The sequence below is a fragment of the Panicum virgatum genome, chromosome 1K (assembly GCF_016808335.1).
Source record: "Panicum virgatum strain AP13 chromosome 1K, P.virgatum_v5, whole genome shotgun sequence".
NCBI lineage: Eukaryota > Viridiplantae > Streptophyta > Magnoliopsida > Poales > Poaceae > Panicum > Panicum virgatum.
In genome coordinates this window covers 12522553-12548925 of record NC_053136.1, presented here as the reverse complement: position 1 = coordinate 12548925, position 26373 = coordinate 12522553, and the positions used below count along the sequence as shown (strand labels likewise).

The following is a 26373-nucleotide window of genomic DNA, read 5'->3' as shown; positions in this document are numbered from 1 at the left end:
TTTGGGGGATAGCATTCCTTCTATAAGAAATGGTTGCCATTGCATGAAAGAATTTAGTACATTCATCCCCAAATTTGATTTTGTTATTTCTGAACCTCTTCTTCCAGTATTCATTTTTGTATCTTAGGAAGGTTCTTAGCTGCCTTTTCAAGATCAAACAAAGGTTCATTTCTGGGTTATATAGAAGTCACTTCTTCAATTGAATCCAGATGGCCAATCACAGCATTGCAGTTTCCAATTTGCAGATTCAGGTTGGAAAGAGTTTTGCTCCATGCTTTCAGATAAGCTCTGAGCCTTTTGAATTTGCCTGAGATGTTTCTGGCTGGATTGGTGTTGCTGGTACTAGCCCAGCTGCTTTGTACTGTCTCAAAGAAACCTTCATGTTCAACCCAAAAGCTCTCGAATCTGAAAATATTTGCTCTTGGTATTTTTGTGTTGATTGCAATTTTACACGGAATATGGTCTGAGGTGATCTTGGCCAAAGGTAGAACTTCTGTCATTGGGAAATTCAAAGTCCAATTGGGAGATGTGAAAAACCAGTCTAGCTGTTCTAAAAGTGGATTTGCCTGCATGTTGCTCCAAGTGTAACTTCTTCCTTTTAGGGGGAGTTCAATGAGTCCCAAATGATCAATTGCATCGTTGAAAATCAAAGTGTCTATGAGATTGCCACCAGGTCTGTTTCTATTTTCTAACGAATGGTAAAAGTTGAAATCACCCATAAATAGCCAGTTTATGGGATCAGAGACATCACAATTTCTGAACCAGTTTATGAAAGCCGATCGATCTGGCTCAGTAAGGGGCCGTAGATGTTGGTTAACCTCCAGCATTCTCCACTATGCATGGAGGAAAAGTCAACTGTGATTGAAAATTGGAGTTTTTCAAAGACCACTCCCGTGAAGAAAGAACTTGCCCAGAGAACTAGAAGACCCCCTGATGCACCCACCGAGGGGATGAAATCAAAGCAGTCAAAACGTCTCGGGGCAAAATTATGGATAAACGAGATATCAAAGTTTTCTCTCTTTGTCTCTTGCAGGCAGATGACAGAGCAAGTACTTTCCTCGATCTTATTTCTAATCGCATCCCATTTATCAGACGAATTGATCCCTCGGATGTTCCAGCACAAGATATTCCATGAATGACTATTCATTTAAAACCAAATAACGAGCATGTTTAAAGCCTGCCTGGACAACCAAAGGCAGGAGAGAAACAACCATAAAGGCAGAGCAACTCATACAAAGAATAAACAGTACCACATAAGATAATTCAGTGCCCAAAGGTGGAGAAAGGAAGCTGGATAAAGGCAGTGCCGGATGAGTTGTAGTAACCCGCAATCCTTTGAGATTCCCTTTAAGCCTGGGCAACAACTTCTTCTTCTTCTGTTGTGTCTGCATTTGGAACAATGTCTGAAGGTTCCTGCAAAAGCTTGTCAATGGAGAGCTCGCCAGGAGCGACTCCACAGTCTATACCCCAACCGCGAAGAACTGAAAGAGGAACAGGTCCAGCTTTTCCTGTCTCAGCATCTATCTGGACAATGCTGATCTTACGTTTCTTAGCAGGCTCACGCTCTAGCCGGATTGCACGAAAACCATCTGGGTTGTTCAGTCTTGAGCTTCTACGCACACTGGTTTTAGCCAAAGGGCTAGCTGGGTTAGCTATAGTTCCAGGCCGCGAAACGTTACCAGTCCTGACTGTCTTCTTCTTTTTGGTTCTGGTGGTTGCTGGGCCAGCTTGTGCTTCCTGAGATATTTGGGCTGGGCTGCAATGAAATTCAAACTGAGATGGGCCAGAAGCACTTGGGCCTTTTGCAAGCTCTTCCTGGCAAGCAGTGGCGAGCTGTTTATCTTTCCAGGCTGTGACCACACTTGGCCAGAGTTGGAGGAGCAAGGCAGGGATGCAGGGTTTCCAAGGAACCAGTTCAAAGCCAGTCGGTTTGACAGGTGTTTCAGACTGAGTAAGCATTGGGCTGTCAACAAGAATGGGCCTAATTCTGATTGCTTCACTTTGCTGAAAAGTTTGATCTGGGAGGCCAGTGTTTGGTATGCCTTTCCTGTGGAAGATCAGAGCAGTGGCACAGAAGCTCTGAGTTGCATTGAAACAGGCAACTTCTTCATTGATGCCAGAAGAGGCATCACTTGAAGTTGAGGAGCTGCTGTCACCTGAACTGGGGCCCTGGAACACTTCACTGATATTGATGTCGGGTCCGGTGGCTCTTAAGAAACGCATGGAAGAGCCAGACATGTCGAGATCGATGAAATGCTGTGGGGGAGGAGCTTGCTTAGCATTTTGCCCATGTTGCTGAGGTTGATCTGCTGCAAAGATTGCCGGGTCCCAAGCAGGCCAGCCATCCTCATCCTGGTCCTGATCCTCTTCATCTATATCCATGTTGTCCTCAACATGATCAATTTGAGCATGATTCTGGTTCTGTGGGTGAGGATCTCCTCCAAAAGCTCCCATGCCTTCTGCAGCACCATTATGTTCTTCTTGCCAGTCAGGATCTTGCTGGGGGTGTGGGCCAAGAACAACTGGTGGGTGCTCTGGGTGGGCATCTCGATCAAAGGGAACCGGGTCCTCGTCAGCTGGGAAAGCATCTGGGAAGTGTCCATTTAAGATGAACACGGGCACTGACCAGGAGCGCCCCATACCTCCAATCATGGTGCCTCTCGAAACAATCAGACTTCTGGGAACTCTGTTGTGGCTCAGCAAAAGTTCTTGTGCCAGGATTCTAGACTTGTTATCATCTCTGTACCATTCTAAGAGCCTGCCATAGGGTGCCACCGCAGCACATATGTAGAGATCTTTTTGAAAATCAAGAGGAAAAGCCAAGAACATGATCCAACAGACACGAACATAAGCATAGGATCTGGCATTTATCCCCTCATCATGTTTAACAATGGTGACTTGGTGATTCTGACCCAGTTGTAAAGGGGAAACCCGCACTAACTGATCACGCTGAGCTACAGTCCGCAGTTTGATCAGGCCCAGTCCAAGTGGTGACAGATGAGAAGCAAGAATGCGCACTCTCTGCGAATGTTCTAAGAAGTCACATGCCAAGTTGAGTGTTGGGCGAAGTTGATCAGTATGCGCTGGCATTGGGTTGATGGAGACAATTGCATAATCTTCATGCTCTCGCGTCGGTTCACCGCCCAGCGCCATGCGACCTCTGGCCGGCCTGTTCCAGTCATGCTCAACAGTTAAGCCGGCGACGAGGTAAGGTTGCGGGTTGACGGGAAAGTTCGCCATTGATGCTTGATCAGCCTCGGCAATTTCGACCGGGCTAGGGTTCGTGGACCGTGGGGACGAATTTGGGGAGATTGGCACTGTGTAGATTGGATCCTGTAGCTGAACAGGGGAAGCTGAAGGATCGGGGGGCCGGATACGAGGCTAGGTCCAGGGTTTTCGCTGTTGTCGACAACAGTGCCGTCCCTAAATTGGTGCTTGAGATCCGGCTCCGTTTCAGTTTCCCTTGTTGGCATTGGCATCTTGGGCCTCCAGGCTAACTTGGGCTTAGAATTTGTCATCATAGACTTAGGCCTCCACTTTCGAATGGGCTTAGGCCGCTGCTTGCACTGCTTTTCAAAATGCCCGAAGATGAAATAGACCCTACACCTGACTTCCGAGGAGCAGGCCCATCTGCTATGTTCTGGGCTGAGACAGCGAGAACAGCGCTTTTTCAAAATCGAATTTGAAATGGGATCCAAGGATTGGGCCTGTAACTCCGGATCGTAATGAAAAGTAATGAAAAGTAAAATATAACTTCATCATATGATTTATCTCTAAAAAGTAATGAAATCATGTCAATATAGAGCATAAATATCATCGTTATTATGCGCTAACAGATATTCGCACACCACTCAAATACCATCTGTCGGCCTGGCCTCCATCTGATGCAAATGTCCAGTAGGACCTGATGCACTGATTTCTATTTTCTGACCATCTGGAGCTGTCAGATGAACTGTCCGACTGGCACAATCTATCCTGACTCCCCACTTGGTAAGAGTTTCCATACCCAAGATGACATCAATGCCCACTGAGTCTGTGACTATCAACCCAGTGCGGAACTCTAACCCCCTTATATTAATACTAACTTTGGAACAGATGGAACTGGTGTTTATTTTCCCCCCAGGTAATGACACTATCATGGGTCTTTTTATGGAGCTTATACTTATATTATGCTGCTTAACAAATGACTTGGTGATAAAGGAATGAGTAGCACCCGTATCAAGTAATACTGTAGCAGGCTTGGAGTTGACTAGGAACGTACCGAGAACGACATTGGGAGCTTCAGCTACAATCTCGGCCGTCACATGATTCACCTTGCTCTGCCATGGTGCCTTGGTTTGCTGATTGGGGCGCCCCTGCTGCTGCTGTTGCGGGGGGATTCTACTTCTGACCCTGCTGGTTGGGCTGCATCTTCTGGGGGCAATTGTTGGCTAGATGTCTGTTGTCTCCACACTTGTAGCATGTGCGGACTACTGGAACAGACGCCTGATTGGGTGCAGGGGAATTTGATGGCCCTTGGCGCTGAGCTGGATAGGATGGACCAGGCTTTTGATTCTGACGCTGATAGCGCTGGCCCTGGTTCATCTGCTGCTGTGGCTGGCGCTGTTGATAACCCTGCTATTGGGAGTACTGCTGCTGTGGTGGACGGGGGCGAGTGTTGCTGCTTGTGGGTAGAGCACAGTTCACCAGATGGTTGAAGCTGTTGAAGGGGGTGTTCATCAGCTGCAACTGGAGAGTGTCCCTAAGTCCGTCCATAAAGTGTTCCTGCTTGTCACTATCCGCTGCAACCTCTGTGGGGGCATAGCGAGCTAGCTGTAGAAACTTGTCCTGATACTCAGTAACTCTGACATGCTTCCTGTTGGCGTCTCTTAGCCTTTACAGGTTTTACTCTGCAAGCGCATGGAGACCGCTGTAGCCTTTCACTCAGAGTATTCCGAGTATCGTAAATTTCCACAGGGAAGCGGTAGGCTCAAGAGTATAATTGGATAAACTCAATTCGAATAAACTGTAAACTTAGATAAATTATACCAACTAGTAGTACATAGGGGTAAGCGTGATACAGATAGGTGTATGGTGGAGAGATAAGTAACTATTAAAGATACTGTAGAAAAGGTATAGTTGCCTAGGAGGACAACGAGTGAGATAAAGTCACCAAACTCTAACTCTAATCGGCTGCAAAGATTATCCGTGTCTAACCGAGCTATTCAAATAAACAAGTCAGGGTCTTGCATCGAGCGAAATTCCAGAGTCTCGAGGGTACCAAGGGGTAGATAGTAGGTCCTGAAAGAGAGTCTGGCTAACACCTATGGGCCTCCCGAACGACGGGCCTGGACTACACAGGCACACCACACGCTGTCACCGAGTGGGGCTACCAAGCAAAGCTGCGTGGAGAGGATGGCAAGCTATAAACGTGTTCAAGCTCGCTTGAACAACGATAGATCATCCTTGATCAGAGGAGAGGATCTAGCCAGAGCCTAGCGTCTAAGTTTAGGGTTGAGTTATAGCACTCGAAGAATAACAAGATTTGAATAACCAAGTGAAACACAATCTAAGCCTAGCAAGTATGCAAAATAAAGGTACACCACACTCGCAAGAGATAGACTTAAAGTAAAACATAACTGAAATTATATTGAAGATAATCTGAATCCAAAAGATACAAGAGTTTTACCACAGACTCGAAGATAACTCCGGAGACTCTGAGGCAAAGCTCGATTCAACTCTAACTCCCAGGACTATCCTACTACTAAAGAAAGAGTGTGGCACTCTAAGATAGCACTTGAACTCAACTCCACACCTTGCAAATGAGCTCCCGGGGTCTATTTATAGCCGAGAGGGGTATTTATACACACACTAGGTCGGTGGAGGGACATAGTTGGTGGCTGGCCGGCCTACGTGGGTGGTCGGGCGGCCACCCCCTATGGTCGGGTGGCCATGGGATGCTCCGACCTTGTTGATCCAATGGCTGGTCTTGCTTCCCCATGTCGGTTGGCGGTTGAGGCGGTTAGTTGCACGTGAAAAATGCACCGAGGAGTGGTCGGCCAGCCATGGCACGTGGTCGGGCGGCCACGTGTCTGCCTCAAATTAGTTGCATGTTGCTTCCGTCGGATCCTTGACATCACCCATCCTCGTCCCAATGACTTGTAACCCTCGGATACATTGGATGCCTTCTTGTATGGTTGGACCTTCACCATTCTGTGTTTGTTTTGCACAGGATCGATGACATGGCACATGAAGTGGTCAAGGGACCATTCCACGTGGTTGCGGACCCAAGTCCACCCTGGAGGGTGGTTAGGCGGCTACCATGCATGGCCGGCCGACTATGGTGTATGTTTGGGTGGCCATGGCCCAGTCACCATTGTTGCCCATCTTTGCATTTTGGTGTATTTCCAACCTTTTTGAGTGATTTTTGGTACCTGCATCCAAATATTCAAGTACATCTTGTGGAACTCATTAGTAGCAAGGGTTACTCCACATATTTCACATGTTTAGCTTCATTTGGTGGATAATTGACGGTTGAAATCGTGAGATAATGACCGTCAACACTTCCCTGCTTCAGTGCGAAGAATTCCTTTTTCTTCATTTTCATTATGCCCGCAGGCACATGATGACTCTAGAATCTCTCCCGGAACTAGGCCCAGGTGAAGCGTTCCCTGTCTTGCTGCCTATAGAACTCCCACCAATCCAAAGCAGCACCTCTCAGTTGTCCTGCTGCATACAGGACCCTCTCCTAATCATTACATTGAGCAATGTATAGTTGTCACTCCACTGCACGGAGCTAGTTGTCTGCCGGTAGTGGATCAGTAGAATGGGAGAAGGTAGGTGGGTGTGTGAAGCGCCCCAGTTTCCATAATGGGACTAAAATGTGCTTTATTACCATCCTAGGGTTTGATAATCACATTCTTACATCAGAGTGATACAGATCCGCCCTAACGGGTCGGACAACACAGGGGCGCAACCCTGAAACTAAGTAGCGGAATATTAAACGTAGGCCCAAACTTCCACACGTCACGGTTGGAAAGTAGGTCTAGCCCTTAATCGGTTCCATACATGGTGACTTCATTGTCTCCACTAGAAAACATCAACAAAGCAAGGGTGAGTACTTACGTACTCAGCAGCCCACCTTCCTCCATAAGAAGTAGGGGTATAGCTATAACTACATGCATGATATATATGGAGCTTAGGAAGTTTTGCACAAAAACATTTTTTGTATGCAGGGTTCGAGCTAGTCCAGCAAGTTTTATTCATTCAGAAAACAGAGTTTTTATCAAAAAGGGGTGCCACTGGACTTGCCAGTCCACATGGCCACTGACTTTCCAGCCATCACACTTTCCATACCGCTACAGGGTTTTACCCCTGTAGCTCAGCATACACCCAAAATCCATTTCTCACCCAAAACCAAACCATTCCCACATTTTTAGTTTATGAAATCTAATTGAAGAACCAAGCCATAACCCATCCATACCAGTGGACACGGACTATTCGAATAGATTTTACTAATGGCCAGAGTTGTACTAATTCCCAAAAGTTGGACTCAGCGACACTTACCGCTAAATAAGCGTCTGAATTCCAAACTAAGCCGTTGCCTTTGTTTCATCACCTAGCAGTGCTTTAGGGATTCAGGCAACTGAGTCACTCCAGTACCCCGCGGTACTCCCGTGATACCCCATCCCCTTTCCTAGTCCCTTGTGCGCCAACACACCCGCCACTAGGTTATCCACTCCGGCTCGGGCCTAGACAATGCCTCATACAGAGCGAGTGGTTGTACTAAACAGTTAGGCAAGATGAAAATCAATGCGGTCCTTACAGAGCTCAGGTAGAACCATTCCCACTTTCCATTGCTCGACACTGTGAGCATCCACCTACCCGGTCATCTCCACGAATCCCGGGACTTAGGGTAATCGCGAGTTGCTAAGTTGCCATTCATACCCTGTCCTTCAAAATGGCGTATCCCGACCCGTGGGTCATTTGCCGGGGTTCTTCCCCTTTTTATTTTAAAAACATGCACACCTATCCTCATCCCATACCCATCAAGTTCCACAACCATAATCCCAACTTAACATCAAGATTATGATAGATATAATTAATGAGCATTCCCACCTATGCGCACTACATCTAAAATAGGATTAAGTGGCTGCATAATCGGTGGGGTTTTCCTTAGCAAGCAAAACATGCAAGTTTTAGGTGATTAACAGGCCAAGGGTTGTGTTTGTAAAAACATAGGAAATTTATGCATCAAGTGGGGATTCCAGTGGGCTTGCTGTTCAGGTTGCTGTTGATACATTGGGCGCGGAGGACAAGGGTTCAGCATCTGTCAAATACGCTGACACACCATCCCCTCCCGAGCTTGTTCATGCACTAACTGTTGGGCACGGTGATGTGCCATCCATAGCGCATGCTGGTATAGCATTCGCTGTAGACATCGGTTGCTTTCTTCAAGCCTCGCGAAGGTCCTTGCGAGGGACGTACCGACTATAATATCTGGTATAACCTACGTGCACAAACAAGGAAAAACACACACATCGAGGTATAACATGAGCTCAACATGATTTGTAGTGAGAAGGTGTTTTGTAGGGTATATGAGCTATTGGTTGGTGCTTACCAACGGGGGTGGTTCTAGGAAGTGGTGATGTGCAGCGAACCGGGCTACAGGACGCCGGCCATGCTGATGGGTACGGTGGCGGTTGTAGCAAGCATGCTGTGGTGGCGAGCCTGGATAGCCAGGGTGGAATTGAAACTGCCGAGGTGGCGACCTCATGATGGGGTCGAGGTGGAGAATTTCTTCGGGGGAAGGTGGTGGAAGAGCAGGACTTGCTGGGATATGATCAGCGGGGGTGGTTTCATAGATTGGGATCGTTTGGAAATGGGGTTGGGAGGGATTAAGATAGGAATCTTTTGGGTTGATAGAGGGTAGGAGGTCAATGGCATCACACCAGGCACACAATAACTGTGGGGCCAATGTGAAGCACTGACTGGGCGTAGGACGGCGTCATGGTTGCATGACGGTGTCTTCCGGCCAGAGGAAAAGACTATGTGGAGTGTATGGGTGGATAGAGCTTGATTGTAGAAGAATTTAGGCGCGAGAATCACCTAAATCGGAGTTGGAACGGAGAAGATATGAGGTATTTAGTGTGGAGAGGTAGATAAAATCTCTCGAAAATAGTTCGAGAAGTGGGAACGGACTTTTCCCAGTTTTGGCATGTGGACAAAAGGGACTTGTGCTGGGGTGGCTTTCGGCCTGTAGGCCCACTCGCGCTGCGCGCGCGCGGCCACTGGGCCGGCCCACGAGGTGGCGCGACGGCACGGCTGAGGACCTTTTTCTTTTCTATATTTATTTTTTTGAATTTTCAGAAATATATGCCGGATTGGATAATTTTCAGATATGGGGGCTTGTCGCCCTTCCCACGGGCGACAGGACCCCTGTCGCCCCTCCCTCGGGCGACAGGCCCCTTGGCCCCATTTTCCAGCTAGTACAATGCATTTTATGATATACTTAAGCTTAAACCTCCATTTTCCAATTACCAAAACAACATCACCCATTTTATTACCTCCAACGCATTCCCTTGTTCCAATTAAACGCTTAAATGTTGGCATAGATATTAGGAATATAAAAACGATAACGTAGAAAAGATTAAGTTCAATAGTAAACAACAATATGACAAATAGTTCAAAATCCACAGCACGGAGAAACAAACAATGTTCGCTACATGATACATGGTGATATAAGCATGCACACATCTATCCTCCCCTCGCTGGTCGGCCCCTCTTGGGCCTCGGCTGGGCACGAACGTGGCCCCTGGAATAGGTCAAACGGTCTGGGGACCTCGGCTGTCGATCTGGACGCCCCTCAGGTGCCTGTTGGGTTGGGTCCTGTGACTGTATCGGCGGTGCTCCGTCCAACTGTGAAGACCCCATGATATCGGGCTGAGAGGGGGGGGGGGGAGAACTCGTCCAAGGTGGCACACATGTCATCCGTGACGTCTGGGACGAACATGTTGGAACCTGTATGAGAATAATGTTGGACACTACATTTGTAGTGCGTTGATACTAAAAATTAAATAAATTATGTATTGGCTACAAAGAAACTGTTAAGTACCTGGTCGTGTAGATGAAGAAGGGCCATCTCCTAGAGTGGGGTAGAACCCTATGTTTGTTTAAATAATTAGCTTTCACATATATGTACATAGTATGAGTGTAAATATGAAAGATGATTATACCAGCACTTGTGTAGGCAGGCGACGGTGTCACAGGCGGGCCTTGTGGTGCAAACTGTGGTGGCATCCCCCACTGTGGTGCAAATTGTGGTGGCGGACCGCAGTTTGGGACGAAGTTCCACGAGGGGTGGCTCCATGGTCCCGCTTGGGCGTACGACGTAGGTGGTCCATAGCCTAAGTGTATTTGAAGTTAGAGAAAGGTATGCGATTAATGTGTTTGCACGAGATTGAACAAAGTCGCCTGTACCTGCACCTGGGTAGTACTGAGGAGGTGGCTGGGATGCCTGATGTGGCATTGGTATCGGCTGTTCCACTGCCGGTGCCTGGGTGGTCGTGGCAGACCCACGAGAAGAAGCCTGGTCATCGTCGTACTGTACACGACTACCAAACGCGTGAAGAACTGTACGGATGTGGTCACGGGTCCTCGCCCATGCATCAGACTGCTCCATTGGGCTCATCGGGGATCCACCGCGTACCCTCATCATGTACGCCGAACAATCCGTCTCAACCACTCTGCAAAGCTGGAACTGAAAAACATATTCAACATATTGATCAATTATATCTTCATCGTAAGGTATAACATGTTAATAAGGATTACTCGATTAAGTCACTAACCGCTCCTGCTAGTGACTCGTCACAATGACGGGCGTATCCATCTTGCACTCTAGCCTGGTCTGGCTGAGGCGCAGTGTCAGCACATAACATGCGACATCGTGTACGAGGGACTGGACCACATCCTCCTCCGCCTTGTCCCAGGCATCGACCCACGTGGTCACCTTAGTGACCCAAGTGTCGTCGCATGGTTGTCCACTTCTTGACAACCTAAACCAAAGTACTTTTAAGTAGCATTTCATTATGATGTAATTAATGTCGCAACTAGGCCAAAAAAGAATAACCTGTGGTCCCGAGGAGTAATACGGTAGAACGTGCCTGGCAACGGAAATGGCTGTCGTAGGCCGAACTGTCTCATCACTCTGTGCGGGCAATGTGGTTCAACAGCGATGTCGTAAACCAACACCGCTGTCGTGAACCACATCTCCTCCGAAGCATTGCACCGTGGAGACAAGCCATGTGGCGCACGGCTTGCCACAAGAAGGGGAGTATACGGCTCCCAAACGACGTCGTTGGGGGTCAACCGATCCAGATCTCTAACGAACTCTGGATAAGCCCTTCAGCTCGGCTTATGCGCCCAACTCCGCTGTAAAAGACCATAATAATGTATAACTATTCATAATCTGACTTGCATATATTGTGAAAAAAGGCATGTTCGGACACATACCTCATGGATGAACCAAATTGTCCCCATGGTCGGCCTGTCGTCGTCAAGAGCACCGTACATGCCCTGATCATACGGCGAAAGGTCGATCTCGGGTCACGCAATGGCTAACCTCTCGTACGACCAGAGCTGTAGCAGAAGCAGGCAACCAGTGATGATAGCTCCTTCTGTGGTCTTCATACACCCGTCGTAGAGGCCACGGTACGTCGCGGCAAGTACTGCCGAACCCCAACTCCAAGTGGGCACGTCGTCCTCGTCTGCGTTCGCAATCGCCCGTGCATAAGGAAGCAGGATCTTGTCGACGCTGTTCCCATGAGTGTTGTTGAACATGATGTAACCAAAGAGCCACAACAAGCACGCCTCCAAAGACCTGTCGACGCTGTAGTCATCGGCATCCTCGTGCAAGCAGATGGGCTGCATGAAAAAAAGACATACATAAAGAGTATATATGAGTATATATGACATCCGAAGACAATATGGCCAAACATGTTCACAAAATTCGTCAATACATTTATATGAGATTACGTACCTGAAACTGTATCAGCCAGCGCTTAGCTGGGTCGCCAGCTTGTGGGTGGGGCAGGACTGGACCAAGTACTTCCAAGCGCTGAACTGGAGCAAATCGAGCCTCGAGATCGTCCTTCCATGACGGTGGCGCCTCACGTGGGCCTATAGCGTCACCGTCCAGTGGTCGGCCAAGCAAGTAGGCGACGTCCTGTAGCATCGGCGCCATCTCCCCACAAGGGAGGTGGAACGTGTGGGTCTCTGGCCTCCACCTGTTAACGAGGGCCGTCAAGAGAGAATGGTCTAGTTTAGGAGACCCACCCTGTACCAGACGTGCTAAAGTGAGGAGACCCGTAGCTTGCAACCTGTAGATACATGTGAGATTAGAAAACGATAACATTTAAACAATTTTACAGTTGATCAATACATTCCATACCTCTCAAACCAACGCTGGTCTAAACCAATACGCTCCTCGGGTGGACGAGGATGTAGGACGTGCAAATCTCTACCCTCGACCGCTGCAAGAAAGGACCGGTGACCCGAGTCGATCACTGGGTCTAAGAGCTCAGGTGTCGCAGGATGGTCACCTGCCATACCTACAAATCAATAGTTCATAAAATCAATTGAAAACATAATCATGCATTAAATATTACAAGAGACATTGTACGATAATTACTACGGAATGATAAATACTACAAATTACATAACTTCGATACAATATAAGGTCGTAAACAGTGACAATATAAGTTCGATACAACATAAGGTCGTAGGTAAATTGCATATTACACAAACACGCATAGAACTCAGTCGTTCCTAGGTCGTGATGATATAGATCGTCTAGGGCGTGCATGACTCGCCGAGGCAGGTTCGAATGGCTGTGGTGCTCCATCAGTGGGATTCCCCGAAGGCCCAGCTTCAGCGGCATCTTGTAAAGAATTTGTAGGACATCTCTTGTAACTATGACCCTCACCACCACATAGGTTGCACCATTTCTTTGTCTTGCCTGCCTCTGATTCGTCTATAGCATTTCTAATACGACGATGCTGACGATGGCCTGAACCTTTTTTAGTAGCTGGGTTAGGCACATACAGTTTAGGATTATTTTGCTGAGTGAATGGTCCCAATATTCCGACCCCATATATCTCCTGCCACCAAGTGTTGAGTGCTGCTTCCTTTGAGAAGTATGGTGAAACGAATGCCCTTGGCTGTAAACCACACTCTCCGCATGCAGCAATCACATGCGAACATGGTAGATGCAGCAAGTTTGGCTTCATGCATGAGCAATAAACTCCACCATCCGGCCGGAATAAGCATTCCTGCACCATCCTTTTCCTGTGTACACCCCGACCCATTCTATCCTTGCATGCAACCTGAAACCTTTGTTCATGTGTTCCCATGGATTGCACATGATGCAGTTTGGCCTTGGATGTCTTATTCTCTATGTATGCTGTCACCCTAGTGCAGAACTCAATCTGGGGGTTACTCATGCTGAGACTTGCAGCCATATAACGCTCCCTAAAGTATTTCACGCAACCATACAGAATGAACACCACAATTCCCACTAGGGGAAACCCATGAACGTTACACATGACCATGTTATAACACTCTACATGGTTGGTTGTCTGAATGTTGTACCGGCTCCCGTTTGTATCATACAGGAGGGACAATTTCCCCTTCGGTGCATCTCGAATCCAGTGTGAAAATGGCTTAGCAGCAGGACGAGAATTATCTTCTGACCGCCCCTGATTTGACCCAGAGGCCCGAGCCTTTGCCTGCTCAGCAGTCATGTTATCAAGCACCTGCTAGAGTGCATTGAACTTTCGTTGCTGGTTCTGAGTGCACAACCTCTTAAACATTTGCATCAGCTCTCTATTCTTAAAGTGCTCGTGGAAGTTTGCACCCATATGCCTGATGCACCACTTGTTTTGGACGTATGGCCAAATAGGTTGAGCAATGCCATTTCCTTCCTGTAGTATCTTTAGTGCCACAAGGAGGCCTGAATTCCGGTCACTTATGAGACACATATTAGGCCGTCCAGCAACCACATGAGTTTTTACTCGTTCTAGGAACCAATACCAACTGTCTGTATTCTCACTCTCCACAAAGGCAAATGTAATAGGGACAACTTGGTTATTGCAATCTAGTCCAATTGCCGATAGTATCTGCCCTTTATATTTCCCTGTTAGGAAAGTGCCATCGATGCATTGTACAAGGAGACAGTACTGAAAAGCACGGACACATGCACCAAGACAGAAGAAGGCTCGCTTAAGCACCTGTGGTCCTCCATGCAATCCGGGTACTAGGAAGATATCATACGCGCTTCCTGGATTCCTCTGCACAACAATAGACAACATACGGGGCAGATTATCATATGAAGCCTCGTAGGTGCCAAATCTCATCTCAAACACATTCTGTTTTGTCCTCCATGCCTTTATGTAGCTGACAGTGTACTGAAAATTCTGCTCTATATGCCTGACTATCAATTTTGGCTCATAATCCAGCTTGTCGAGCACCAAACCCTATATTTGTTGGGTGAAGAAGGTTGATGTCATGTTTCGGTGGCCCTTCTGAACGCCATCCACCACACAGGTATGCTCCGTTACAATAGAACATACCCAATGAGTTTTCCATCTACCGTTGTATGCATGTACTCGCCATTGACACCCATCCTTCAAACACTTCACCTCATATTCCTTGCTGCCAGATTTGACAACTCTAAATTCCCTCCTCAATGACACTGCCCATCTCTTTACAGCATCCTTCACGTCTTCAATGGTTTGATATTTCGCTCCCTGCACCACCTCATTTTCTGGATACTCCCACTCCTGGCATCTTCCATCTTGTATAACAGGGTTGCCAAAACCTTCTTCCCTCCACTGAGTTGGCACTGGGTATGCCTCATCGTCTGATGAGTCCACACGTTCTTCCATCTGCTGTGCCTCTTGGTCTTCAGCCTCCATTGCATCCACGATCCTTGCTATCCTCTCCCCTTCATCAGCTACACCTTGCGAATCTATCTGCGAAACATGGTCCTCAGCTCGTTCAGGGTTTTCTGCCTCCCTGTATTGAGTTGGGATATCTTCATCTTCATCTTGTGCTCTTGCACGCTGTGGCCTTTCATGCACCTTTACGACCATGCCAAGAGGCCACCCATGAAGAGTGGCTGCATCGATGTAATGCCACCAATCAGGAGTGCTCTCGATGACCATAAAGTCCCACTTTTCACCTTCCACCTCCTAGTTCACAACAACTTGTATGCTCAGCACATGTGTCTCTGGATTTACACCAAAGCCACACTCGAGCGATTTCTGAAATGAACCAAAAGTTCTCTCAAACGGTTTATCTATTCCAACATTCCTACTCTTAAACTGTGACAAATCTAATCCCCAAGGCGTGTGTAGAGGAATGCCATCACCATAGTACACTTGAAACATTAATTTGTTTGACATATCTGTAAACGATTCATATGAGTCAATTAATATAACCACATTCGTCACAAGATATAACCTATGCTAGATACAACTACGCTAAATCAAGTATTTATACTAAGCAGTATATGCTAAACCTACATTAATATCTCTACATTTGATATCAGCGTACAAATATAATAAATCAACTATGTAGACTAAGCAATACATGCTAGATCTTAATTAATATCTCTATATTTACTATAACCCTAAATATATAGAATTACAACTAAATACAATCTATTAATTTACTTACTGTAAAAACATTACAAAAATATTACCTGCCGATAGTCGGGTCACCATTCCGGCAGGGCTTCGCCGCTTCCTTTCTCCTCTCCCCTCCTCTGCTATCTGTGGAAATGGAAGGTGTGAAATGAGGGGGCAGAGGGCTGAAGCTGGCTTATATGGGGGGCAGGGGGCCTATCGCCCCGGAGCTGGGCGACCAGACCCCCCTGTCGCCCCAGCACCGGGCGACAGGGGGCCAGATCCCCAAACTGCCCCCGCGCGCTACCACTGCCCGTGGGCCTGCCCCTGGTAAGGGTCATGTCGCCCCAGGGCTGGGCGACCGGTCCCCTGTCGCCCTAGGGCTAGGCGACAGGCCCCCTGTCGCTAGTTACAGGGGCGACAGTCCCCCAAACCTGCAAATTATTCAATCCGACGTATATTTCTGAAAATTTGAAAAAAAATAAATATAAAAAGGAAAAAGGTCCGGCAGCGGCTTGGGCCGGCTTGGCCTGGGCCGGGAGGAGGGAAAAGGGAGAGCAGGCCGGTGTGGGAGAAGGAGTTGGTCTGCGGGTTGGGATGGCGCCCGAGAAGGAGGAAGGGGTTTTTCCATTTTTCTTTGGATTTTGGAATTGGATATTTGGTAGGGAATTTTGGCGAGGAATTTGGGTGGAATTTGGTAGGGGTCTGTTGACGCTTCTTAAAGCGCCAATTTACGTACCGCAAACGCACGGATCGTGTAGCTTTTCCCTTAGAGTATTCCCCCAAGGTTTATCAATCCACGGAACAAGTGTATTAATATGCTTAACTAAGCACTAATGATGTTGGTAAAAGATCTATATTGAGTGTTTGAATGTGAAATAGATCTAATCTAACCAATCTAATCTAATCTAGACTAGTGAGCAAAGATAGATGTGTGCACAAGATATGAAGAGCATTTGTCTATAGGGTCTAGGATCACTAGAGATGTAATCGCCAAGCAATGAAGAACGGATCTAATTTACCAAAGGTGTGTTCCAAGATCAAAATCTTTCCCTCCCGCATACTGTCACTACACGAGGATAATAGGTAACGAATCAACAAGAACACGATAGTTGATGTAATCTAAGTAAACCATGCAAGAGCAAAGCAAACCCAAAGCCAAGTCGCGAACTATTAGGCATCAAAGCATCATCAACAAGAATCGTGATAGATCAATCTCATAAAGGATTCGGCAATTACAACTCAAGATCTCCTTACAACCCCATGAACAAACGAGGACCCCATGAAGCTAAGCAAAGCGTAGTCGATCATGGTGACAAAATTTCCGGCAAGGGATGGATCCCTTACTGTCCTCTAACTTGCAGCGGCGCCGAGGGACGATGAGGCCTCCGGTGTCGCCCTTTCTCTTGTGTCTAACTAAAATGTATCTCTGGATGCTCTTTCTGTGCGATCTCTACATCCCTCTGCATGCCCCCTGTGATGTTCTCTTTGACGGTGGCTTCGGGGTATTTATAGGCAGATATGGTCGGTGGTTTTGGTAAAACATAGATTAGGGTTGACGCATACTTCGTGCTGAAGAAAACCGAGATCGATTGGGCTCCGAAAAGGGCTAGGCCGGCCGGCCCAAGGACTCCAGGCCGGCCGGCCTGGGCCTTTTCTGGCCCCTTTCGGTCCCATCTTTCGCGTGTTGAATCTTCCTCTTATTCCTCATCTTAGCCCAGTTGTCACCATGCGTCAAAACATCTCCGAAAATGTCCAATTTCCTGTCAAAATGCAACATGCTCCAAAATCCAGGAAAAAATCGAAAACGGTCAAGTTCGGGTGCCAAGTGGCGGGTTAGTACATGAATCATCCCGAAGAATTTACCGAAACAACTCCTAATCATATAGTAAAATGGGTACTTAAGGAGCGCCAACATTCCCCCCATGCTTAGCTTTTGCTCGTCCTCGAGCAAATCAAATCATCAAATCCTTCCAAGGGTTGCTCAAGAGTTCTCGAACTGCAAAATTTACTTATGCAAACAAGTCTAACAATATTTCTTCAAACAAAGGTCAGAGGAGCAGTGAGGATAATCATATCATGGGCGTTTAAAAACTCATCCAATATTACTCCACAACTCTTACCTTTAGCCGGCAACTCGAATATCGACAACACTTGCTTTTCTTGCCATCCTTGGAGGGTTTTCTTTTTTTTTTATATTTAAGAAACAAAATACCCTGCAACAAAGGTTAGACCAAAAATTCTTGCACAAGTCCTTTCATGTCTCTCAATATAAGTGGTTATCCTATTTTTATTTGCAAACTCTCATCTCCTAAAAGTCTCTCAAGTATAAAGTGGGGCTATAGGTGAGGCTTAGCAAAGTATATACATATATTGTCAAATTAAGAAAACCTTCTAATGATTGCTTACCTTCCGAGCCAATGATCATGAGAGTTTCTCCATAATGTAAAGGGTTCAAGGGTAAGAAGATTTAGAATGGTGAACATGTGCAAAGGCATACAAAAAGATTGACTTCAAGGCACAAGCATCGTCCTCGTTGTCGGATTGCACATGGTTGGAATTGAGGATATTGTTCTCAAACAACAAGGCGATATCTCTTTGCACTTCTCTAACCATAGAATCCCTTCATTTATTCTTTTCTTCTCATATATTTTTTTTCTTTTCTCTTTCATTCTTTTTTTATTTTTCTCTCCCGAATTTTCTCTCTCTGTTCCGAGCCTTTTCATAGGACACTTTCTATAAAACATAGATAGGCAAATCTCTGAAGTGTCTCCCTGAATTTTTGGAGCCCGAACCAAGACCAGAGAGGCCTAGGCCGGCCGGCTCAAGAGGTGTAGGCCCGCCGGCCTGGGGCTTTCCCAGGTCGGATTCGGTCCGTCTTTCCAGTACTCCTTCCTTTCTTCATCCCAAAGTTATGTTTTATACAAATCATGCGCAGAAATAGAACATATCCTCTCAATTGGGTTGTGGTCAAGGAAGACGATAATAAACAAGATAATCTCGGGTTCGGGTTTTGGAATCCGGTAGATTTCATGAGTTGTTCCAATGAGGAATTCTCATTATCGAATATTGACGTGGCTAGCAATTCAGAGATGAAAAATACGGACATGATCATTGCTCGAAATTAAAACTCCCAAGAGAAAGAAATCCTAACTCAACTCAATGTACATCCAATACTTATGGTGGAACGAATAAATCTTTTGGATGGTAGGATTTTTACTCTCAACTTGTCAAGAACTTGATCAACCTTATGCTTGTAGGGGTTTTATTATTTTTATGAAATTAAAGTCCTCCAAATCATGCCTTACTCGCAAGCGTAATCAAAACCAAGTGCTAGATCAAAGCTCAAGTGTGGGTATTAACATGGACGAATAATTTACTAAGCTCCACAAATACGAAATAAATTTCATTACAATGCTCGTGAACAATTGCTTTTAAAGAAAATAAAGTAAAACTGAATGCATAAATAAAATTGCATGATCCAACAAAAACAAAGGCTCATTTTTCTTTTGTTTTCATGACTCAACACTAATTTAAGACTCACTCTCACACATGCGAAAAATAAAGCACACTCACACGACGAACTTTCGAGTAAACAAAGACCATAATTCAATCTACAAGTCATCACACCTTCCCCCCATGCTTAGATTATGCGGCGTCCTCGTCGCAATGATGTAAAAGACGGGTGGGACGCTCGTCGGTGTTCTCAACGGCACCTAGGGCAATTGCATCTAGGGCTCCCTCCTCCTTGCTTTTGTAGATCTCCGACCATCCCGAATAACTTCCTTATGTTGCGGACAAGGATGTTGTAGTCTCTCTCGACCAAGTTCTCGATGTCGTCCATCCTTCGATCCATTGCCACGATTCGATCGTGACACCTATCGATGGTGGCGCGGAGATCCGCGATCTCATTGCGGCACTTGAAACAGCACCCGAAGTGATGCCCGCTGCGGTTGGGGCTGTCGTCCTCGGGCTCGTCGTCGTCCTTCTTCTTCTTGCCGCTATCACCTCCGGAGGGGTCGTCTTCTTCCCTTCTCTCCTCTTCGGGCCACCCCAGCCAATCATCATCGTAGTCACGACCGGTGGAACCCCATGAACTGGGGCTCATGATGCTCTCCCAATCGCTGTCTCCAGCATAGTCCTTCGGCTCCGGGGTGTGCTCGATGTAGTTCTTTCTTTTGAATCCGAGGAGGCGCAAGGAACGCCTAGGCGCGGGTGGCTTTTTGTCTTGTCGCTTCTCGCCTTCGTCTTTGTCGCTGCTGATGACGGCGACCACCCTTTGGGCTTTAGCTAGCTTCTTGTTGCACCATTGAAGGCCCTTCCCTCCGACGCTCATCCTTGCCTGAGTATTGAATTTCTTCGGAGGGGCCTTCGCTTCACATCGCTTTGTTTCGACAAGGAGGGGCTGCGCACCGGATGCCGAGATGGGGCTAGGCGTCTTTGGCGTGGGGGTATCGGGCGTCCAACCTCTCTCCTCGATCTCCATTGTTGCAATCATGGCTCTTGCGCTCGCTGGACCGGCCATTGTCGAAGTCTCTCACGAGGTGGTGGTGTAGATTGAAAAGTATGAGAGAATAGATATAACCCGCGCCTCTATTTATACCCCAAAAAGACTTGGACGAGAAGTCCACAATCTCTTCGGTTTTGGCATATGAAATCTATAAGGCACAGGTTTGAAATTTCCTTATCTCGCACCTACCAAAAATTGAGACCGATTCGCACACGAGGAGGCTTAGGCCGGCCGGCCTAGGGGTGTTGGGCCGGCCGGCCCAGGGGGTTTTTCAGCCCCCTGGACTCCAACTTTTTTCGAGGTGCACACTAATAAATTGGAAGCCTATGTTTTACTCAAAGTTCGTCCAGAATAGAAATAAAACAATGAAAATAAAATCTAAAAGAGAATATCTACAAACTTACCTTGCTTAATGTCGTTAGGCTTGACGTTCCGGTTCCTCATCCATGGTGTATATGTTGATGTAATGAAGGGGCACGACGTCAGGCTCCAAGAATACCTTTAGTCGTTGTCCGTTCACCACATATTGGTCGCCTTTCGCATCCATGATTATCACCGCTCCCGTGGGTGAAACCGAGTGTACGACGTATGGTCCATCCCATTTGCTTTGTAATTTTCCTTTGCCAAAGAGTTTGAATCTTGAATTGTAGAGTAGGACCTTGTCTCCTTCTTTGAATTTCTTGTTTTGTAATAATTTGTCATGCCATCTCTTCATCCTTTCTTTGTAAATTGCACTTTGTACGCTTTCAATCTTAACTCCTCCAATTCGCTTATTTGGATTCTCCTTTTAATTCCAGCGGCTTCCGCATCAAAGTTCATCTCCTTCATCGCCCAATACGCCTTATGTTCTAGCTCAACCGGCAAGTGGCATGTTTTTCCATAAACAAATTGATAAGGAGTCATACCAATCGGGGTTTTGTGTGCCGTACGATATGCCCATAGTGCATCATCTAGTTTCTTCGACCAATCTTTTGCTCCTTTTACCACGGTCTTCTTTAAAATGTCCTTCAATTGCTTGTTCGAAGTTTCCGCTTGTCCGTTTGTTTAGGGGTGATAAGCCGTGGACACTCTATGTTCAATTCCCAATTTCTTCAAGCATTTACCAAAGTCTTTGCCCGTGAAGTGTGTTCCTCCATCGCTTATCGAGATTCTCAGGATGCCATATCGAGGGAAGATTACCGATTTAATCATGTGTGTGGACTCCTCCGTTGATGCCTTCCGACACGGCATAGCTTCAACCCACTTAGAAACATAATCCACCATCACCAATATATGCTCAAACCCATGTGACTTCACAAATGATTCCATGAAATCGATTCCCCAGACATCAAATAGATCTATTTGCAAATTGTAGTTCAATGGCATGGCATTCCTTTGCGACATATTCCCCGTCCTTTGGCATTCCGGACAAGTCGAAACAAATCTTTTCGCATCTTCATGCATCTCGGGCCAATAGTATCCACTAGCCCATACCTTAGCTTGAGTTCTAAAGTGCCCATAATGTCCTCCATATTCCGACGAGTGACACTTCCTTAGAACTTCTTCACGTTCCTCCCTTGGTATGCATCTTCTTAGGACTCCATCTTCTCCATATCTATATATGTATGGTGGATCCCAATAGTATTTTCTTCTTTCCGTGATCACTCTTCTCTTTGCATTCTTGTCCAAGTGATCCAAGGGCATCCCTTTTATTGCCCTTATTATTTCATTCATCCAACTATCTTTGTCGAGAATTCTATATAGGTGATCATCTCTCATTTGATCCTCGATCGGTTCTTTTCCATCATCTCCATGGTTCATCCTTGATAGGTGGTCGGCCACAACATTTTCTGCTCCTTTCTTGTCCCTTATCTCCACATCGAATTCTTGTAGCAATAGAATCCATCGAATCAAGCGTGGTTTAGTATCTTTCTTGGACAAGAGATACTTGATTGCTGCATGGTCGGTATAAACTATCACCTTTGAATTTACTATGTATGATCTGAATTTTTCAAAGGCAAATACCACGGCAAGCAATTCTTTCTCCGTTGTTGCATAATTAAATTGGGCTTCATTGAGAGTCTTGCTTGCGTAGTAGATAGCATTTACCTTTCCCTCTTTCCTTTGTCCAAGAACGGCTCCTGCGGCGTAGTCGCTTGTATCACACATGATTTCAAAAGGTAGATTCCAATCCGGAGGTTGCATGATAGGAGCACTTATGAGGGATTGCTTGAGTGTTCGAAATGCGTGAAGACAATCACTATCGAAGATGTATTCCACATCTTTTTGGAGAAGTTGTGTCAATGGCTTGGTGATTTTTGAAAAATCCTTTATGAACCTCCTATAGAATCCGGCATGACCGAGGAAGCTCCTCAAAGATTTCATGTCCATAGGTGGTGGCAACTTCTCCACGGTTTCTATTTTTGCTCTGTCCACCTCTATCCCTCTCTCGGAGATAACATGACCGAGAACAATTCCTTCTTTCACCATGAAATGACACTTCTCCCAATTAAGCACAAGATCAACCTCTCCATATCTTTTAAGGACTTTCTCCAAATTTGCCAAACAATTATCAAAGCTAGTACCATGCACCGAGAAATCATCCATGAATACCTCCATAATCTCTTCTATGAAATCTGAAAATATAGCCATCATGCACCTTTGAAAAGAAGCGGGCGCATTGCACAATCCAAAAGGCATCCTCCGATATGCAAAAGTTCCATACGAGCAAGTAAACGTGGTCTTATGTTGATCATCCGGATGAATAGGTATTTGGAAGAATCCCGAGTATCCATCAAGGTAACAAAAGTGTGAATGCTTTGCCAACCTTTCTAGCATCTCGTCAATGAATGGTAGTGGAAAATGATCCTTCCTCGTTGCCTTATTCATTTTCTATAATCGATGCACATCCTCCATCCTGTAATGGTTCTTTGCGGTATCAATTGCTCCTTCTCATTTTTCACAACCATTAGTCCTCCTTTCTTCGGAACGCAATGCACGGGGCTTACCCATTCACTATGTGGCACGGGGTATATTATTCCGGCATTCAACAATTTGATAACCTCCTTCTTCACCACATCACGCATAGCATGGCTCAACCTTCTTTGATGCTCTACGACCGGCTTGTATTGCTCCTCGAGTTGTATACAATGTGTGCAAAAAGCGGGGCTAATACCTTTCAAGTCGTTAATCGAGTAGCCGATCACCTTTTTGTGCTTCTTCAATAAATTCAGCAACTTCTCCGTCTCTTCCGGGCTTAATTCATCGCTAATAATCACCGGAAAAGTCTTGCCATCTCCCAAAAATTCATATTTCAATCCCTTGGGGAGTGGCTTTATCTCAACATCGGGCGCACCATCCTCTTCTTGATCTAACTCTCCAATGTCTTCAAATTTTTCTTCCTCCAAATTCCTGTGTTGCGGCTTCAACTCTTCCATTGTTTCCACTAGTTCTCTGTCTTGATCATCTTGAGCGTCTCCATTCTCCAAAGCGCGTTGGAGAGGATCCCTGAAAGAATCAATGGAACGAATGCTGTCTACCTCTTCGTTATCAAGAGGTAGAGGTGAAGCAAAAGACGGTTTTGAATGAAATTCAAATGTGCTCTTCTCTCCATCTAGATCAAAAGTGACAATCCCTTTTCCAACATCTAGAATAGCATTTACTAATTTGAGAAAGGGTTTTCCAAGGATTATGCCTTCATGCTCATCATCACTAGCATTAATCACAAAAAAGTCGGTAGGAATTTTTTTACCCGCTATGGCAACATTTAGATTTCTAAGCACTCCTAGCGGTTTGATTAATCTACCATCTCCCATGATCAATTTAATGATTGTGGCATCTAGGTTTGATGTTTCGTTAAAAAGCTCAACATAAACCTTGGAACTCAGCACACTAACATGGGCGCCAACATCACATAAAACATTGCAACATTTTATTCCTTCTATTATGCAATCAACACGAGGTGTGGGTGATGGGTTACCTTCGCCTTGATCGCTTCCAATCGCATATACTTGGGCTATGTGCGCGTAGGGTGACGATTCCGATTTCACTCCCATGATCTTTTTGACCTCCAGCACTTCGTCCAAGTCAATCCCTTCCTCTTTTTCTTCAAAAAGTTTTCGAATAATATCACCGGCCGATTCCTTGCCAAATGTATATCCCGTGTGATTATCCGGCGGGAAGTCTTCCGCTATCACCTTCGCCATTCCTCGCTGATTTGGATGCGGTCTTGCTTTGTCGAACAATCTTCCGAAATCAATTGGTATCCAATCCATTTGCTCGAATTCCCTTAGCGATTTGGCGGTGCCCATGGTTCTTCCTTTCTTTTCCGGGTCGTCTTTCGTTGCACTCCGGATCGATGCTTCTTCATCGTGGTTTGTCTCTATGACTTTCCCATGCTTCGGTTGTTCTTCCTTCACTTCCGATGCCTCTTTTCTAAAAATTCCAGCAAGCACCCGCACTTGAGATTCTTCCTCGGAGCTTGCCGAACATCGTTTTTCCCAATCTCTTCGCATGGCCACACCCTTGCTGATTTTTTGTAGGAGTTGGGCGGCTTCCGTGAGTGTTTTCTCCATGAGATCTCCTCCTGCACACATTTGAACAAACTGCATGCACTCGGGGGTTAGGGAAAAATAAAAAATATGCAAGAGTACTTCACCGGAAAATCCGAGCTTCGGTCCTTGTTCAATAAATCCATTGAATCTATCCCATGCTTGATCTATCCCTTCTTCTTCTCCTTGCGCAAAGTTGATCACTTGCTTCCGAATATGTTGAACCTTGCTTAACGGAAAGAACCGCTCGCAAAATTTCTTCATCAAGTCATCCGAATTTCCTTTTACCTCGAAGGATGCAAGTGCAAACCATCTTCTCGCTTCTTCCGCAAGTGAGTATGGGAAAAGATTCCATCTAAACCAAGCTAGCGGAACTCCGTCTTGTTGTACCGTGTTGCATAGCATTGTGAACCACTTGATATGTCTATATGAGTTGTCTGTCTTATCTCCTCTAAAGGGGTTTGCCGCCGCCATCTTGATGATTTGAGGCTTGATCTCGTACTCGGTGGCTCGCAACACCGAATCTGATTTTTGCATGTCGAAGTCCTCCGATCGCGGGCTTGCATAATCCCTTAGTGATTTTTCTCCTTCCTCCATGTGTTGAATGAGATGGTCCATCTAGACAATCAAAACAAAAACAAGAAAACAAAAAATTTCTAGGGAAAAGGTTAGGTGTTAGTAACCAACAAAATTAATACAAATTTAAACGTAGCAAAATCGCATGTTCCCCGGCAACGGCGCCAGAAAAGCTTGTTGACGCTTCTTAAAGCGCCAATTTACGTACCGCAAGCGCACGGATCGTGTAGCTTTTCCCTTATAGTATTCCTCCAAGGTTTATCAATCCACGGAACAAGTGTATTACTATGCTTAACTAAGCACTAATGATGTTGGTAAAAGATCTATATTGAGTGTTTGAATGTGAAATAGATCTAATCTAACCAATCTAATCTAATTTAGACTAGTGAGCAAAGATAGATGTGTGCACAAGATATGAAGAGCATTTGTCCATAGGGTCTAGGATCACTAGAGATGTAATCGCCAAGCAACGAAGAACGGATCTAATATACCAAAGGTGTGTTCCAAGATCAAAACCTTTCCCTCCCGCATACTGTAACTACACGAGGATAATCGGTAACGAATCAACAAGAACACGATAGTTGATGTAATCTAAGAAAACCATGCAAGAGCAAAGCAAACCCAAAGCCAAGTCGCGAACTATTAGGCATCAAAGCATCATCAACAAGAATCGTGATAGATCAATCTCATAAAGGATTCAGCAATTACAACTCAAGATCTCCTTACAACCCATGAACAAACGAGGACTTTACCCCATGAAACTAAGCGAAGCGTAGTCGATCATGGTGACGAAATCTCCGGCAAGGGATGGATCCCTTGCTGTCCTCCAACTTGCAGCGGCGCCGAGGGAGGATGAGGCCTCCGGTGTCGCCCTTTCTCTTGTGTCTAACTCAAATGTATCTCTGGATGCTCTTTCTATGCGATCTCTGCATCCCTCTGCATGCCCCCTGTGATGTTCTCTTTGACGGCGGCTTCGGGGTATTTATAGGCAGATATGGTGGTGGTTTTGGTAAAACATAGATTAGGGTTGACGCATACTTCATGCTGAAGAAAACCGAGATCGATTGGGCTCCGAAAAGGGCTAGGCCGGCCGGCC

General features: G+C 46.0%; 3 long non-coding RNA genes across 3 annotated transcripts; all 3 read right to left on the bottom strand.

The window, feature by feature from the left end:
- Nucleotides 1-9605: 9605 nt before the first annotated feature.
- Nucleotides 9606-10154, bottom strand: LOC120651393. The gene is made up of 2 exons (XR_005666161.1): nucleotides 10094-10154; nucleotides 9606-9999 (listed from the first exon to the last, which is right to left on the bottom strand). It is a non-coding gene; the product is annotated as an uncharacterized LOC120651393 (long non-coding RNA).
- Nucleotides 10155-10221: 67 nt separating this feature from the next.
- Nucleotides 10222-10884, bottom strand: LOC120651384. The gene is made up of 3 exons (XR_005666157.1): nucleotides 10827-10884; nucleotides 10459-10738; nucleotides 10222-10385 (listed from the first exon to the last, which is right to left on the bottom strand). It is a non-coding gene; the product is annotated as an uncharacterized LOC120651384 (long non-coding RNA).
- A 42-nt stretch (nucleotides 10885-10926) lies between these two features.
- Nucleotides 10927-12158, bottom strand: LOC120651377. The gene is made up of 3 exons (XR_005666154.1): nucleotides 12017-12158; nucleotides 11130-11901; nucleotides 10927-11033 (listed from the first exon to the last, which is right to left on the bottom strand). It is a non-coding gene; the product is annotated as an uncharacterized LOC120651377 (long non-coding RNA).
- Nucleotides 12159-26373: the final 14215 nt, after the last annotated feature.